The following is an 18,139-nucleotide window of genomic DNA, read 5'->3' as shown; positions in this document are numbered from 1 at the left end:
ACTTACTCATTAACCAAAACACTCTGTAGATTATCCTGAAAAATATAAATGCTTACTATCTGGATAACACATCCTTTCAACAGTTTGGTCTTCAGCTTTTCCTTATAAACATAGACAACCTATATTTTAGCTCTTAACACTAATAGATGCTTTTGTATAACTATGAATAACCATTTTGCTAATGTAAAGATCACCTGTTTATCTTTTCTTAGAAATGAAAAATATTTACTAATATTACTCAGGTACTTAAATGTCACTTTTGTCTTCAAAAGATTATATTAGATAATTAATTTTCCAATAGCCCATGTGTGGTAAGTACTATAATTTCTACTACATAAATAAGAAAATCAAGAAGATGAATTACTAGCCCAGGGGGGGATTACATTTCAGAATTAGAATTCAGGCTACTCAGCCTTTCCAGTTCCTTCCTCAAGTTAAGCCTTCTTATAAAAATCAAAATATCCAAAGTTTGTCTACTTAGTTCATGTAGTAACCAGCAAAAATATTATCATACAAGAGGTCTAGCTAACCTCAAAAGATCTGAAAGTGTTATTGCTTCTCTCTGCCAAAGTAAGGACAGATAACAGAAGGCAAGTGTCTGTGGCACGGTCATCTTCACGATTCCCTTCTCCTTTCGTTGTGAGTATTCAACTCCATCCAGAGATCCAGAGCAGACAGACGTTTCTGATTGTGATGCTTTGCTGATGGGGAAAGGTTTTCGAGTGTGGATGTCAGACTGAGACTCCGCTCCACTTTCAAGAAAAGGAGGACAGCTGATGTCACTTAGCAGCTCAGGCTCACTAGCCCAGTCTGAATGACTTAGATTATCTTCAAATACCGTAGGTTTCCTTCCAGTGGTGTAAACTGGGTTCTTACAATATGCCTGCTTGCTCTTCTGAAGGTAGCGCTTCCAAAAATTATGTAAAACGTCATTCTTTAACTCTGGGCCTACTCCAAGGTTCTTTAAGGCTTCTGCTTGTTGATAAAGAATGTACTGGAAACCTTCACACACATACCAATCCCAGCCTTTTTCAGTATTTTTTTTTTTTTAAGCCCCCGGTTGAGGGCTTTTATTTGGGTATTAGGAATAAGATCAGTGTTTGTAACTTCCTGATATCTCTCTGTAACATTGTGGCAAGAAGTGCAATAATATTTGCCTTCATCAGTAAGACCCCATGAGACAGCAGCACACTGAGTACAGCGTTCTTTAAACTCTTCCGCCTCCTCGAGGTCCATCGCGGCACCGCGGGAGCTTCCACGGCCAGGACCCCTTACCGGGTAGCAAGCGCAGCTTCTGGGCAGCTCTTACTCTTTACTGTCATGTGACTTACGAAACTTCCCAATGTGTCAGTTTCTACATCTATAAAATGAGTTCTTACATGTAAAATACTAGTACTTAGTAAGCAATCCACAGGCGTTAGCTGTTATTCTAGCAATAATTATTCAGTTGTGGCAATGGCATTTTTAAATAGATCATCAATGGAAAAGTCCTTTTAGACAGTTCCCTCTTTTCAAGTGTCTAGCGTTTGAACTCTCAAATAAATTATCTTCTATGATACTAGTCTTAGATGAATGTCTTTTAGTCAGGCTAGAGTAACTCTTGCTTTACAGGGCAAGGCAAATACATCAAGACATTGAAATTAGGCTTAAGCAAACATTGTGGTTTATGACTCAAATTAACCAATCTTAGTATATTTTGTTGATGAATCAACTTCTCATTTTCCCAGGCCCCATGGACAGTTGTTACAAATGCAGACTTCTCCAGGGCTTTACTGTTTTTGACCTTGGTAAACCTATTTGTTTTGCCCCAAGTTGGTGGGCAGTTTTTGTATGCTGTGTGTGTGTGTGATGCTTTTAAAGGAATTAGTCAAGTTATTCAACTTTCATAGAGGACGCTCTGTTGATAATGATTGGGAAGGGGTAGGTTTCTGGAGCATTTATTTGGTTTAGCTCACAGACAAGAAAACAAGAAGCACCAGGCATGGTGGCTCACGCCTGTAATCCCAGCACTTTGGGAGGCCGAGGCGGGTGGATCACAAGGTCAAGAAATCATGACCACCCTGGCCAACATGGTGAAACCTTGTCTCTACTAAAAATACAAAAATTAGCTGGGCGTGGTGGTGGGTGCCTGTAGTCCCAGCTACTCAGGGGGCTGAGGCAGGAGAATCGCTTAAATCCGGGAGGCAGGGGTTGCAGTGAGCCAAGATCGCACCACTGCACTCCAGTCTGGTAACAGAGCGAGACTCCGTTTCAAAAAAAAAAGAAAAGAAAAGAAAAGAAAGGGAAACAAGAAGCTTTAGCTTTTGATGCCTGCAGGGCTCTCCCGGGACAAATGCTCTGGGACCCATATGTTTAAGGTGAATATGGGAAAAATTAACTTTATTACCAGGAAGTAAGCAATCAATGTTTGTAAAATGCTGTATTAAAGTTTGAGTAGTAGTATAATATGCCAATTATTATTATAAAATGACAACTGTCTCCAAACTGGAGTATTAAAGCATGATTTAAAACCATTAGTTTCTCTACCTAAGTAATGTAGCTTACATACCTACCTTAATTTTGGTACTGGAGTATTTTGGCTCTTTATGAATAGTCATTATGTCCTTCTGCAGTGTTCTAGAGCAACACTGCCTTCCAAAGTCTGGCCACCTGCATGAAGATATCCTCAGCTGAGAGTTTGAACAGATGAACATGTGGCACATCTAATGGAGAGGTGTAATGTTTCACCAAGAAGAAGAGCTGGTTGTCATGAGTTAGTCCTGCAGAGAGTGGGAGATTTCAGAGTGGCCAACAGCAATATGAGTAGTTAGAGGCTCAGTTAGAGTATCAGGGAAAGCAGCATTATGTAGTAGTTAAAAGCAAAGGCTCTAGAGTAAAACAGACCTGGATTCAAGTGTTACTTCTACCACTCATTTTCTGTGCATAACCTTAAGCAAGTTGCTCAACATTTCAGAATCTCAGTCTCCTCCTCTCTAAAGGAAAGGTGATGATAATGAACCTAAATCATTGGGGGCTGTTATGAGGATTAAATGAGCTTATGCATGAATGCTCTTTGCACAGTAACACTAAGTGATAGTTATTAATCCTCCACCAGTATCACCCCGTCTAGGCAAGCCCCTGGAAAAATCCTGCTAATTCTGTAAGGATTATCTCCAAACTTTTCTTCATGCCCTGGTGATATTTTGAACCTCTCTTATGGCACTTTTCCTGTTTTTCTGTTTCTTACAATTATAAATATACTTGCCTAATCTCTTCCTGCTAGACTGAAAGTAACTTGAGGGTAGAGATATTGTGTATGTGTCTCTCACAAAGACTAACAGAAAATCTTGCATAAGGTAGGCACGTAATACTTACTGAGCTGAATTAAATTGCACTAGTTTATATTTAAAATATACTTACCAATAAGTACCATCAGTTGGTGTCATGTTATGACACTGCCATTGGCCTTTACTTTCCTTCTTTCCAGAGGTCTATCATTTGTCCTGCAGTGATAGTTCAAGGTTATCTGCCACAGAAGTGAGTTGGGAGTTCATGGAGTTTCCAGAAAGACTTTTTCTGTAACACTCACAGAAAGTCATAGAGACCAAAATGGCAATAAGTACTGCTGGGTCAATTCAGTAAATATGTATTGAAAGCTTGTTATATGTAAGAGATTGTGGGCTGGGCGCGGTAGCTCATGCCTGTAATCCCAGCATTTTGAGAGGCTGAGGTGAGTGGATCACCTGAGGTCAGGAGTTTGAGACCAGCCTGGCCAACATGGTGAAACCCCATCTCTACTAAAAATACAAAAATTTGCCGGGTATGGTCAGGAGCACCTGTCATCCCAGCTACTTGGGAGGCTGAGGCAGGAGAATCGCTTGAACCGGGGAGGTGTAGGTTGCAGTGAGCTGAGACCATGCCATTGCACTCCAGCCTGGGCAACATAAAAGCAAAACTCCGTCTCAAAAAAAAAAAAAAAAGAAAGAAAAAAAAAAGAGATTGTGATAGGTCTATGGGGATATGCAAAGCTCCAGGAGAGAGAAAGAATGAGGAGAGCAAGAGATAAATTCTGACTGGGAGAATTATTTTTTGTTTCTTGGCTAGTGAAGGAGGCTTCAAGAAGTTCCAAGTCTTGGTGGCTAATGATGTGGACATATCGTATGGCTTTGGAGGGGGTGAGGACTGCTTACAGACCTTAAAAGATCTGGTGAAAAATATATATATATATATTGGAACAGTGGTTTTCTCAATCTTGGCTGCTCTTTGGAAACACCTTGGAGGGGGATGGATTAAAAATAGTGATAACTGGGTCCCAATCCTTAGACATTCTGATGTAATTGGTGTAGGTTACACTTTGGACACTGGGATTGTTCTTAATTGCCCCAGGTGACTCAGATGCACAGCTGTGGCTGAAAATCATGGCTTTGGAGTTGTGTTTCTGAGGGAGCCTCAAGTGATTATTTAGTTCTTGTTTATACCTTGGCTGAGTAAGATAACAGTTAGTCCATCCATTTATATCAAGGACATTCCCTGCTATAATTTGGTAAGCTCTTTCTTGGAGGGAAAAATACTTTTTTGTCATTGTTGCAATTTTTATTGCCTTCATTCATTTCTCAAACGGGAAAAATTGACGATTGAGATGTGTAATGGACAATTTTTAGAGCAAAGTGAGGAGGTGACTGGAGACCATATGTTGCCCATGAACAGAGCCTTCAGCAAACGTTGAAGAGAAAAATACTTTTTGATAACAGACTCCAATCACTTATTCATTTATTTAGAAAACATGAGAAAGGACTGTTAATTTCCTATTGTTGCTGTAACAAGTTACCACAAACTTAGTGGATTAAAACAACACAAATTTATTATCTAATAGTTCTGAAGGTCAGAATGCCTAAAATCAAAGTGTTGGATACTGCATTCTTTCTGATGGCTCTAGGGAAGAATTGGTTTCCTTGCCTCTTCTAGCTTCCAGAGGCTACTCATGTTCCTTGGCACAAGGTTGCATCACTTCCACCTCTCTCTTGTCACATCTTCTCTGACTCCTGCCTTCCTCTTATAAGGACTCTTGTGATTACAGTGGACCCACTTGGGTAATCCAGGATAATTTGGCAATTTCACCTTTCTTAATCACATCTGTAAAATTCCTTTGGACATGTAAGGTAGCATATTCGTAGATTCCAGGGATTAGAATGTGGGCTTCTTTGGGGGAGGTCCTCATTCAGCCTCTCACAGGGATTAAAGATGACACTGGTACTATGACTGCTAATATTTACTTATGTCCTCTATAACACATCACAAATACCTGAAGATTGTTTATTGTGGGCCAGACCCTGTGATAAATGCATTAATACCATTATCTCAATTGAACTTATGACATGGACATTATTAATATCCCTATATTTTGTCTGAGAAAACTGAGGTGCATAGAGATTGTGATTTGCTCACACTCACATAACAACTAAGTGGTGAAGTCAGATTTCAAACCCAAGTGAGTCTGAGTTCAGCGCCCTAATCATCATCAAAGATTACACTTTCTAGTACCCTTGACTTTAAGGGCTTAGGTATTCATTCCATAGATAAGGTAGTTGTTCGAGTGTGTATCAAACATCACACTACAGGTACAGTAGTGAACAAGATGAAGTTCCTGCCTGACATCTTGGAGCTCACATTCTTGAGGAGTATATAGCAAAGTATTCAGAGAAACAAATAATGTTAGGTAGTGGTAAGTGCTGCAAGGCAAATTAAAACCGGGTACAGGGATACAAAATGACAGGAAGTGAGGATGCCCCATTGAGCTATTGTAAATAAAGTAGTCAGAGGAACCTTCTAAGAAGAGATTATTGTGTTCATGGATGAGAATACTCAATTTTAAGATGGCATTTCTCCTCCAACTGATCTACAGCTTCAACACAATCCCTCAAAATCCCAGGTGGATTTTTTTTTTGCAGAAATTGATAAGGTGACCCTAAAATAAATATTTGAATACAAAGGGCCCAGAATATCCAAAACGAACTTGTAAAGAATTTAGAGGATTCGTATTTCCCAATTTCAAAACTTACTATAAAGCTATGTTAATAGATAGTGTGGTACTTGCATAAGGATAGACATATAGATAAATAGAATAGAATTGAGCCCAGAAATAATCCCATGTGTCTATGGCCAATTGATTTTCATTAAAGGTGCCAAAACAATTTAATGGGACAAAGAATCGTCTTTTCAGCAAATGGTGCTGAGATAACCTGATACCCACATGTTAAAATTGGACCCTTACCTCATACCATACATATAATTATGTAAAGAGCAAAAACTATAAAATTCTTAAAAGAAAACATAAATGTAAATGTTGTGATTTGGGTTAGGCAATGCCTTTTTAGATAGGACACCAAAGGTACAAACAAACAATCAAATTATATATATATACGTATATATATATGTGCATATATATATTTTTTTCTAAATTAAAAACTTCAGTGCTCCAGAAAAAACTCAAGTAAGTGAAATAACCAATAGAATAGGAAAACATATTTGCAAATCATACTGTTTGTAAGAGTCTAATATCCAGAATATATAAAGGACTCTTGTAACTCAGTGATTAGAAGACAGATAACCCAATTAAATTATCCAGTCTATCATTGATGGAAATTTGGGTTGATTCCATGCCTTTGTTATTGTGAATAGTGCTGCAATGAACATACTTTTCTCCAACCAGAGATTAAAATAGCTACATTTTACTTGTTTTGTTTGTTTCTTTAAACCATCTTACTACAAGGAAAGGATCAACAGAAGCTGGGTCTCTGTGAGAAATCCCATGTCATTATAATTCCTGATCCTGTATATTAAAATGATATACTTCGCAAAAAAAATAGACAAAGGATTTGAATAAACATTTCTCCAAAGAAGATATTCAAATGGCCATATGAGAGAAAGCCTCACATCCTTAGTCATTAGGAAAATGCAAACGAAACCACAATGAGAAGCCACTTTATACTCACCAGAATAGCCATAATAAATGAAAAATAAGTGTTGTGAATGTGGAGAAATCAGTACCTTCAAACATTATTTGTGGAAATGTAAAGTAGTCCGGTCACTTTGGAAAAGAGGTTGACAATTCCTCCAAAAGATGAAACTGATTTATCATGTGCCCTAGCAATTCCACATATTGGTATCTACTAAAGAGAAATGAAAATATATATCCACAAAAATATTTACATGTGAATGTTCACAGCAGGATTAATCATAATAGCCAAGAAGCAGAAAAAATCTCAATGTTCATCACCTGACAGATGGTTAAACAAAATATAGTATATCCATACAATAGAATAATATTCAATAGTGGGCAGGATGAATCTTAAAACATTACGCTAAGTGAAAGAAGCTAGATGTAAGAAACCACATGTTGTATGATTCTATGTATATGAAATGTTCAGAACAGAAACAGAAGGTAGATTAATGTTTGACTAGGACTGTGGGTAAGAATAGGGAGGACTGCAAATGTGCATGAGGGATCTTTTTAAAGTAATGGAAATGTTATAAAATTGGATTGTGATGAGAATTGTACAACTTCAAATTTACTAAAACTTATTAAATTATACTATTAAAGCTAGTGAACTTTATAGTACGTATAACTCAACAAGGCTGTTAAAGAGGAAAAAAGGTGATATTTGAGCAGACAAATGAATGACAAGAAGGACAAGCCATGCCAAGAACCTGGGTGAAAAAAATTATAGGAAGAAAGAACAGCAAGCAAAAAAATCCTAGGCAGGAGGGTTCTTAGAGTTTTTGAAGAGTAGTAAAAAATGCCACTGTGACTAAAATGCTGCATGTGTGATAGTACCAGGAGATGAGATCAGAGAAGAGTCAGGAAATCTGATCATGAAGGGCCTTGTAAGCAAATATAAAGATTTCCAAGTTTTACTGTATGTGTGATGATAGCCATAAGAGGGTTTTGAACAGAGGAGTGATGTCATCTGCTTTATGTTTTTAAAGGTAACTCTCACTGCTGTGTATTGAAAAAGCTATAATGGAAGCACTTAGGAGTACATTGCCATGTTTCTGGGGTATAAATTGGGCAAACAAAAAATGTTTTATGGGAGTAATAATTGAGTAAGAAAGTTCTGGCTGTTGAGTTAATTAAGCTCAAGTACTGATTGGGCACCCAATATTGCTCAGCATTTCATTAGGTTCTATACCAAGACTTTGTCTCTGATATTTAGAATTTAAGGGCTGTGAAGACAGGGACAGAGTCTTCTTTGTTCACTGCTGTATCCTTAGCTCCTAGAGTTGCAGCTGGTAGGTGATCAAGAAATACTCATTACATGATTGAATAAATGAATGTAAGAGCTTTAGAATATAAATCATACAGTGTTTTTATTTTATTCCAATGAGTTGCCAATATAAGGATAAGAATTTTCAGCTTTTATGGTGATATTGGAGCTCTATTTCTCCATCCACTTAGAGGAGATATGCACTGACCAGTTTCAATAGTTCCCACTCAGCCAGTTTACTCATATATATTACCTATCTTGTCTGTATAAGCATCATGGGACTTCTCAGCCTTCCTAATCACATGAGCCAATTCCTTCTAATTATCTATCATCTATCATCTATCTATCTATCTATCTATCTATCTATCTATCTATCTATCATCTATCATCTTTCTGTCTATATGCTATTTGTTCTGTTTCTCCGGATAACCTTCATTAATTCAAAGACATTTTATTTATCCATTTGTCTATAAGTGGAAATTAGGGTTGCTTCTACTTCTTGGCTATTGTGAATAAAACTTCTATGAACATATGTATACAAATATGTCTTTGAGACTCTGCTTTTGATTTTTTTTGTATATACACCCAAAAGTGAGATTACTAAATCATGTGGTGTATTATTTTTGATTTTGGGCAGAACTTTCATGCTGTTTTCCTTAAGGCTTGTACCACTGTTGGTGTACAGTCCTACCAACAGTGCACAGGGGTTCCAATTTCTCTGCATCCTGACCAATGCATGCTATTTTCTGCTTTTCTTTTGATAGTGGATATTTTAATAGGTGAGGTGATATTTCATTGTGGTTCTAATTTGAATCTCTCTGATGATTAGTGGTGTTGAACATCTTTCCATTTGCTGATTGGTCATTTGTGTATCATCTTTGGAGAAATGTTTATTCAACTCAGTTGCCCATTTGTATTTCACATTTTGTTGTTGAGTTGCAGGAATTCTTTATGGATTCTGAATATTAACCTTTTATCTGATATTTTATTTGTAAATATTTTCTCCCATTATATAAGTTGCCTTTTCAGTCTTTGGATCATGTCCTTTGATACATAAGTTTTTAAGTGTGATGTACTTCCATTTGTCCATTTTTGTTTTGATTGCCTATGCTTTTGGTGACATATCCAAGAAATCATTGTCGAGTTCAATGTCATGAAACTTTTCCCCAGTGTTTTTTTTTAGGAACTTTATAGTTTTGGGTCGTTAGGTCTTTGATACATTTTGAATTAATTTTTGTATATGGGGTAAGATAAGGGTCCAGTTTTATTCTTCTGCATGTGGTTATTCAGTTTCCCTAATGTCATTTGTTGAGGAGACTGTCCTTTCCTCATTGAGTGGTCTTGGAACCCCTGTCAAATATCATTTAACCATATATGTAACGGTTTATTTCTTGGCTTTCTATTGTATTACATAGGTATATTTTTCTGTCTTTATGCCGGTACTACAGTGTTTTTATCACTGTAACCTATATTAAGGTTTGAAATCAGGAACTGTGAAGCTTCCAAATTTGTTGTTCTTCTCGAAAATGGCTTTGACTATTCAGGGTCCCTTGAGATTCCACATGAATTTTAGGAAGAATTTTTCTATTTCTGCAAAAACTACTGTTGGGATTTTTATAAGGATTGCATTGAATCTGTAGATTGCTTTGAGTAGTAGTGGCTTCTTAACAATATTAAGTCTTCCAGTCTATGAACACAGGATGTGTTTCCATTTATTTGTGTTTTCATTATTTTCTTTTAGCCATGTTTGGTATTTTTCAGTGCACATGTCTTTTGCCTCCTTGGTTAGGTTTATCCTTAAGTATTTTATTATTGTTGATGCTATTGTAAATGGAATTGTTTCTTTAATTTCCTTTTTCAGATTATTCACTGTTAATTCCTTGGTGATATTTTTTAAAGTTTAGTTTATAATTATGTAACTTTGGAGGTTGATAATGAGAAAGTCACAGAATATTTATATGCAGAATGTTATTAAATTTATCAATTTTGGGAATAATAATGGCACATAATGAGGCTTTACTATGTTCCAGCCATTAAGTGTTTATCATAAACTCATTTAATTTATAACAACCCTATAAAGTGTGCACTATTATTATTCTCATTTAACAGATGAGAAAATTAATGCATAGAGAGATTAAATAACTTTTTCAAGATTACACATCCAGGAAGCTTTAGATGCAAGAATAGAAAAATAAAATCATATTATGTTTAGCCAGATAAAATAAATTAGCTTATAATAATTTGACACTTACTCCTTTGACTGGGTCTTAGGAGTACTAAGACCACTTAGTATTGCTCCACTTCTGATGTAACAGATGTAAGAGAAAAAGATCAGCTAAGATCTGGCTCTTGTTCTCATGAACAGATATGCAGTATGAATAGAAGAAACTTTGAATACCAGCCATGGAATAGGACTATTTAAAAGCATATTTCATTTCAGATGATGCTATGAGACTCAGCTTAACTTGCTCATTATTTCCTTTATAAGAAGTCAGGTAATATAAACTGGGTTGGTCAGTGGGGGGAGTGAGACACTGTTGCAGCATCAACCAAGGCCTGCTACAAGAGGTTTTATACCTTTAACCAGTCATATTTTATCTGAAGAAGGACTCTCAGGCTGTGAGAATTTCTCCTTGGATTCAGAAATGAGAAAATGGGGGATGGGTATTTTTTGCTATTTTATTTTCTTTTTGTTCCCTATACCCAAATAAATGGGACTTTTCAATTTTTAAATCCCTGGTTAAGCATATTTTAACAGAAATGGAATGACTAAAATTTACTGAAAGTAGTCTAGAACATCTTGCAACAGCAAATGAACTACTTGTTACGAATATTATAGAGAGGATTTAAGCACTGATTAGAGAGTAGGAATAGATAAGGTTCTTGTCAACTCTAAGAAAATATAATTAAATACATTCATAGAAGAGAGATGGTTTGGGCAGACCCACCACTGCCCCTTCTGGTGCATGCATACAGGCAGACCTGCAGTCACATACATGTTTGCAGACCCACCACTGCCCCACTGACATGCACATGTGTGAGGACCCCTGCCACCCTACTGATGCACATGTGCAAGGGGGCTCACCGCTGTCCTGCCAGAGCTCTTTTGCCAACAGACTCCATCAGACTGTTGTTGCTGCAGGACTGGGAAACCCTGGCCCCACCAGTTCAGCTGGTGCTTAACCTCAAGGAAGCAGAGAACAAAGCTGTAGGCCAGGTCCCAGTCCCTCAGGGTAAGAGTATGCAGTCCAAAAGTGCTGAGCTAAGCCTTGGCTCCATGAAAGCATCTAGAAATGAAGCCAATAGACTAAAACCAAATTATGCCACATTCAAACCCTCAAGAGCATGGAAGAATATACAAATAAAAAGCCACATCCAAAACACAGCAACTTTGAAGATCAAAGAAACATCAGGCCACACAGATGATAAAGAACCAGTGCTAGAACTCTGGCAACTCTAAAAACCAGAGTGTCTTCTTACCTCCAAACGACTACACTAGCTCTCCAGCAATGGTTCTTAACCAGACTGAAATGGCTGAAATGACAGACAAACAATTCAGAATCTGGATGGGAAAGAAGCTCATCAAGATACAGGAGAAGGTTGAAACCCATTCTAAGGAACACAGTAAAATGGTCCAGGAGTTGAAAGATGATGTAGCTATTTTAAGAAAGAACCAAACAATTTTAGGAAATAAAGAACTCACTACAGAAATTTTAGAATGCAATTGGAAGCACTAATAAAAAAATAGACCAAGCCGAGGAAAAAATCTCAGAGCTCAAAGACTGCTCCTTCAAATCAATGCAGTCAGAATAAAAAAAGAATAAAAATGATTGAAACCTCCAAGAAATATGGGATTATGTAAAGAGACCAAACCTATGACATATTGCATTCTTGAAAGACATGGAGACAGAGCAAGCTACTTGGAAAACATATTTGAGGATACGATCCATGAAATTTTTTCCAACTTCATTGGAGAGGTTGAAATGCAAATTTAGGAAATGCAAAAAAAAAAAAAAGAAAAAAAAACTTTGTAAATTACTATAGGAGATGACCATTCCTAAGACACATAGTCATGAGATGCTCCAGTTAACATGAAAGAAAAAAATCACAAAGGCAACTAGAAAGAAGGGGCAGGTCATGTACAAAGGGAACCCCATTAAGCTAACTTAAGTGAGTCTTTCAGCAGAGACTTGCAAGCCAGAAGACACTGGAGGCCTATAAGCGTCACTAAAGAAAAGAAATTTCTACCAAGAATCTCATACCCTGCCAAACTAAGCTTCGTAAGTGGAGAAATAAGATTCTTTTCATACAAGCAAGTGATAGGAGAACTCAGTACCACAAAACTTGCCTTTGAAGAAGTCCTTGGCTGGGTGCAGTGGCTCACACCTGTAATCCCAGCATTTTGGGAGGCTGAGGTGGGTGGATCACCTGAGGTCAGGAGTTCGAGACCAGCCTGACCAACATGGAGAAACCCTGTCTCTACTAAAAATACAAAATTAGCCAGGCATGTTGGCACACACCTATAATCCCAGCTACTCAGGAGGCACAGGCAGGAAAATCACTTGAACCAGGGGGCAGAGGTTGCGGTGAGCCAAGAGCATGCCATTTCACTCCTGCCTGGGCAACAAGAGTGAAACTCTGTCAAAAAAAAAGAAAGAAGAAAAAGAAGAGGAAGAGAAGAAGGAGGAAAGAAGAAGGAGGAAGAGGAGGAGAAGGAGAAGGAGAAAAGAAGAAAGAGAAGGAGAAGAAGAAGAAAGAAGAAGAAGCTCTTAAGGGAGTGCTAAATGTGGAAATGAAATACCAGTATATGGCACCACAAAAACACACTTAAGTACATATCCCAATGACACTACAAAGGAACTATACAATCAAATCTACATAACAACCAACTAACAACATGATAACAGGACCAATTTCTCACATATCAGATTAACCTTGAAATTACACTGGCTTAATGCCCAACTTAAAAGGCACAGAGTATCAAGCTGAATAAAGAAGCTAGACAAAACTGTATGCTGTCTTCAAGAGACCCATCTCATATGAAATGACACCCATAGGTTCAATGTAAAGGAATGGAGATAGGTTTCTCAGGAAAACAGAAAGCAAAAGAGAGTAGGGGTTGTTATTCTTATTTCAGACCAAATAGACTTTAAACCAACAATGATAAAAAGAAAGAAAAGCAATACATGATGATAAAGGTTCAATTCATTCAATTCAACAAGACTTAACAATTCTAAATATGGCCCACTCTCCCTCCACTCTGTCCTGTGGCTGCCCACTCCCCTCCTACTGTCCAGCATGGCCATGCTGCACTCCAGACATGTCCTCTCCAGGATCCCCACTGCCTTCCACCCAGGCCTCACCACCATGGCCTCTGCCAGAGGTCCTGGTGGACCTGTGTGGAGATGGGACTTCCAGACCCCACCCTGGGAGTCACCAAAGCCTTTAAGAGGGACACCGATAGCAAAAAGATGAATCTGGGAGTTTGTGTCTACTGGGATGATAATGGAAAGCCTTACATGCTGCTTAATGTCAACAAGGAAGAGGCCCAGATTGCCACAAAAATTTGGACAAAGAATACCTGCCCATTGGGGGACTGGCTGAATTTTGCATGGCATCTGCAGAACTAGCCCTGGGTGAGAATAGTGAAGTGTTGAAAAGTGTCCGGGTGTTCACTGTGCATACCATTTCTGGAACTGGGACATTAAGGATCAGAGCCAGTTTTCTGCAAAGATTTTTTAAGCTCAGCCGGGATATCCAAACCATCCTGGGGAAATCACACCCATCTTCAGGGATGCTGGCATGCAGCTACAAATTTATCGTTACTACGACCCCAAGACTTGGTGTTTGATTTCACAGGCCAAATCTTTGTTTATGGAGCACATTTCAAAAATACCAGAGCAAAGTGTTTTTCTGCATGCCTGTGCCCATAATCCCATGGGAGTGGAACCTCGTCTAGAGCAGTGGAAGGAAATAGCAACAGTGGTGAAGAAAAATAATCTCTTTGCATTCTTTGACGTGGCCTAGCAAGGGTTTGCTAGTGATGATTGTAACAAGGATGCCTGGGCTGTGCACCACTTCATCAAACAGCATTAATTTTTGTCTCTGCCAATCATAAGCCAAGAACATGGAGTTATCCAGCGAGTGTGTGGGAGCCTTCACTGTGGTTTGTAAAGATACAGATGAAGCCAAAAATGTAGAGTCAGCAGTTGAAGATCTTGATCCGTCCCATGTATTGTAATCCTCCCCTCAATGGAGCGCAGATTGCTTCTACCATTCTTAACACCCAAATTTGCAAAAACAATGGTTGCAAGAAGTGAAAAGCATGGTCAACCACATCATTAGCATGCAGACTCAGCTGGTCTCCAACCTCAAGAAGGAGGGTTCTACCCACATCTGGCAACACATAACTGATGAAATTGGCATGTTTTGTTTCACAGGGCTAAAGCCTGATCAGGTGGAGCAGCTGACCAATGAGTTCTCCATATACATGGCAGAAGATGGCCACATCTTTGTGGCAGGGGTCACCTTCAGCAACATGGGCTACCTTGCCCATGCCATTCATCAGGTCACCAAGTAATATCACTGGTGCAAGGAAACAGAAACAACGTTTCTGTCTTCAGTCTTTGCTATTGGGAGCTTCACACAGAGGATGACAGAGGGTGGATGGTGGTGAGTAGATCATTTCTTTCAGCTGCATTGTGTAACAACACTCAGCAATTGAATGTTTCTCAGAAAAGAACATGTAGTGACATAGGGCAGAGGCATCCATGTTTGGTGTCTGGAACACTGTGTCTCTAAACCAAACTCTCCCCTGTCCTTTTATCTCCCAACTTTTCTCAAAGAGTTTATACATGCAAGAAAGTCATCACACCAAAAAACCGTCAGTTATGCCATTGCAACATTTCAGAAGCTTTAACTGAAGTGTAATACAGTGTCAGGGTTCCTCATGAGAAATAGCACACATTGGAAGCTTTGAGAGAAGACCTACTTCTATCATGAACAGTCAGCATTGTGTCTGTCCTCCCATGATGGAGCAACCTTAACAAGAGACCATACTGCAGAAATTGCATTTTATGAAAACCAATGAGTATGCTGACACTACAGCAAGGAAAATAAAAGATGTTGTTTTCTGTCTTATTTAAGAAAAAGAGAAGGCTCTGTCTTCTCCCTCGTCATTGTTTTTTTTTCCTTATGCACAAAGATTTTTAACTAATGTAGATTTTCATTCCATTCTACTGCTTGATTGATCATCAACCCCATCCTGTTGGGATTTATTTAAAAATAAAGAACATAATTTTCTGCTGATGCCTTACCATCACCTTTCTCAGCAAAGAATAGTGGAGAGTAGGTAACTGCACTTTATCTCAGCATCCTCTTCAATGGTTGTATATTTGTCTTCTGTTGAGATGTTGCCTCTGCCCAGTTGGACCTACTCCCTTTGTTGAATGTAGTTGTGCAGTCACTCATTTCACATCATGAGTCAAGTGGCACAGGGCAGTACCAGGAAATAGGATATTCTAGGCTTTATGTGCTGCCAGCTGGGATCAAGCTTCATCCTTTGGAAAGAGCCACTATCTGCTCTAATCATGTAGACTTATTGCAGCCTGGTTTCTCTGTTACAATAAAATTACTGTAGACACTCCCCCTAAAAAAAAATACCGTTCTAAATATATATTCATTCAACACTGGAGCACCCAGATACATAAAACAAGTTCTTGGACACATATGAAGAGATCAAGATAACCACACAATTATAGTGAAAGGCTTCAACACACCACAAACAGTGTTAAACATATCATAAAGGCAGAAAACTAACAAAGATATTTGGGATGTAAACTGGATACCTGTTCAAATGTACCTAACAGGCATTTACAGGATACTCCACCCAATAACAGAGTATATATTTGTGTCATCTGCACATGACACATACTCTAATATCAACCATGCGCTTGGCCATAAGGCAATTCTCAACAATTTTTTTTAAAAAATGCCAAAATTATTCCATCTAAACTTTTGGAGCATGATGCAGCAAAAATAGAAATCAATACAAAGAAGATCTCTCAAAACTCATAAAATTACATGGAAATTAAACAACCTGCTCTCGAATGACCTTTGGGTAAACAATGTAAATGAGGCAAAAATCAAGAAATTATTTGAAACTAATGAAACCAGGGATACAACATACCATAATTTCTAAGACACCTCTGAAACAGAGTTAAGAGGAAAGTTTTCAGCACTACACCCACATCGAGAAGTTAGATCTAAAGTTAACAACCTAACATCACACCTAGAGGAACTAGAGAAAAAAAGGAAACCAACCTCAAAAGTAGCCAAAGAAAAATAACAAAAATCATTGCTAAATTGAATGAAATTGAGATGCAAAAATTCATACAAGTTCACACCTATATTCCCAGCACTTTGGGAGGCCAAGGCAGGTGGATCACTTGAGCCCAGGGGTTTGATTCCAGCCTGAGCAACATGGTGAAACTTCACCTGTATAAAAAATTGCAAAAATTAACCGAATGTGCTTGTAGTTTGAGCTACTTGGGAGGCTGAAGTGGAAGAATTGGTGGAGCCTGGGAGGTGAAGGTTGCAGTGAGCCAAGATTGTGCCACTGCATCCAGCCTGGGTGACAGAGTGAGACTCTATCTCACACACACACAAAATCTATACGAAACATCAATGAAGCCAAAAGTTGGTTTCTTGAAAGAATAAATAAGATTGATAGACTGCTAGATAGACAAATAAAAAACAGAGGAAAGATCCACATGAACACAATCAGAAATGACAAAGATGACATTACCACAACCCCACAGAAATACATAAAAACCACCAGAGACTACTACAAACACTTCTATGTACACAAATTAGAAAACCTAGAACATATGGGTGAATTCCTGGAAATACACAACTTTTCAAGATTGAACCAAGAAGAAACTGACACCCTGAACAGACCAATAATGACTTCCAAAATTGAATCACGAATAAAAAATGCCTATCAACCAGAAAAAGCCTTGCACTGGAAGAATTCACAGCCAAATTCTACCAGACATACTAAAAAGACCTGGTACCAATCCTACTGAAACTATTCCAAAAAATTGAGGAAGACTTCTCCCTAATTCATTCTATGAGGCCAGCATCTTTCTGATACCAAAACCTGGCACAGCAACAATGAAAGAAAACTCCAGGCCAATATCTCTGATTAACATAGACACGAAAATCCTCAACAAAATCAAATTAATCAGCACACCAGAAAGCTGGTCTAACATGGTCAAGTAGGCTTTATTCCTGGCATGCAAGCTTGGTTCAACATATACAAATCAATACATGTGATCATCACATAAACAGAACTACAAAAACATGGTGATGACAATAGTTGAAGAAAAGGCTTTTAATAAAATTCAGTATTCCTTCATGTTAAGAACCCTCAACAGAGTAGGCATGGAAGAAACATACCTCAAAGTAACAAGAGCCATCTCTGACAAACTCACCGCCAACATCATACTGAATGGGCAATTGCTGGACCCCTTCCCCCTAAGAAATGAAATAAAACAAGAATGCCCACTCTCACCACTTCTATTCAACATAATACTGGAAGTGCTAACCTGAACAATCAGGCAACGGAAAGAAATAAATGGACTCTAAATAGGAAGAGAGGAAGTCAAACTATTTCTCTTCACAGATGATATGATTCTATAGCTAGAAAACATCATAGTCTCTGCACAAAGGCTCTTAGACCTTAACAACTTCAGTAATGTTTCAGGATACAAAATCAATGTACAAAAATTAATAAGATTTCTATACACAAATAATGTTCAAGCTGAGAGCCAGGTCAAGAACTCAGTCGCATTCACAATATCCACAAAAGAATAAAATACCTAAAAGTAGAGATA

General features: G+C 38.1%; 1 pseudogene; it reads left to right on the top strand.

The window, feature by feature from the left end:
* The first annotated feature begins 13,474 nt into the window (after nucleotides 1-13,474).
* On the top strand, nucleotides 13,475-14,823 carry LOC100580340 (annotated as a pseudogene).
* The last annotated feature ends 3,316 nt before the right edge of the window (nucleotides 14,824-18,139 follow it).

Source organism: Nomascus leucogenys, chromosome X, assembly GCF_006542625.1.
Source record: "Nomascus leucogenys isolate Asia chromosome X, Asia_NLE_v1, whole genome shotgun sequence".
Classification (NCBI taxonomy): Eukaryota; Metazoa; Chordata; class Mammalia; order Primates; family Hylobatidae; genus Nomascus; species Nomascus leucogenys.
Note: the sequence above shows the minus strand (reverse complement) of the source record. Positions and strands in the feature narration are given on the sequence as shown.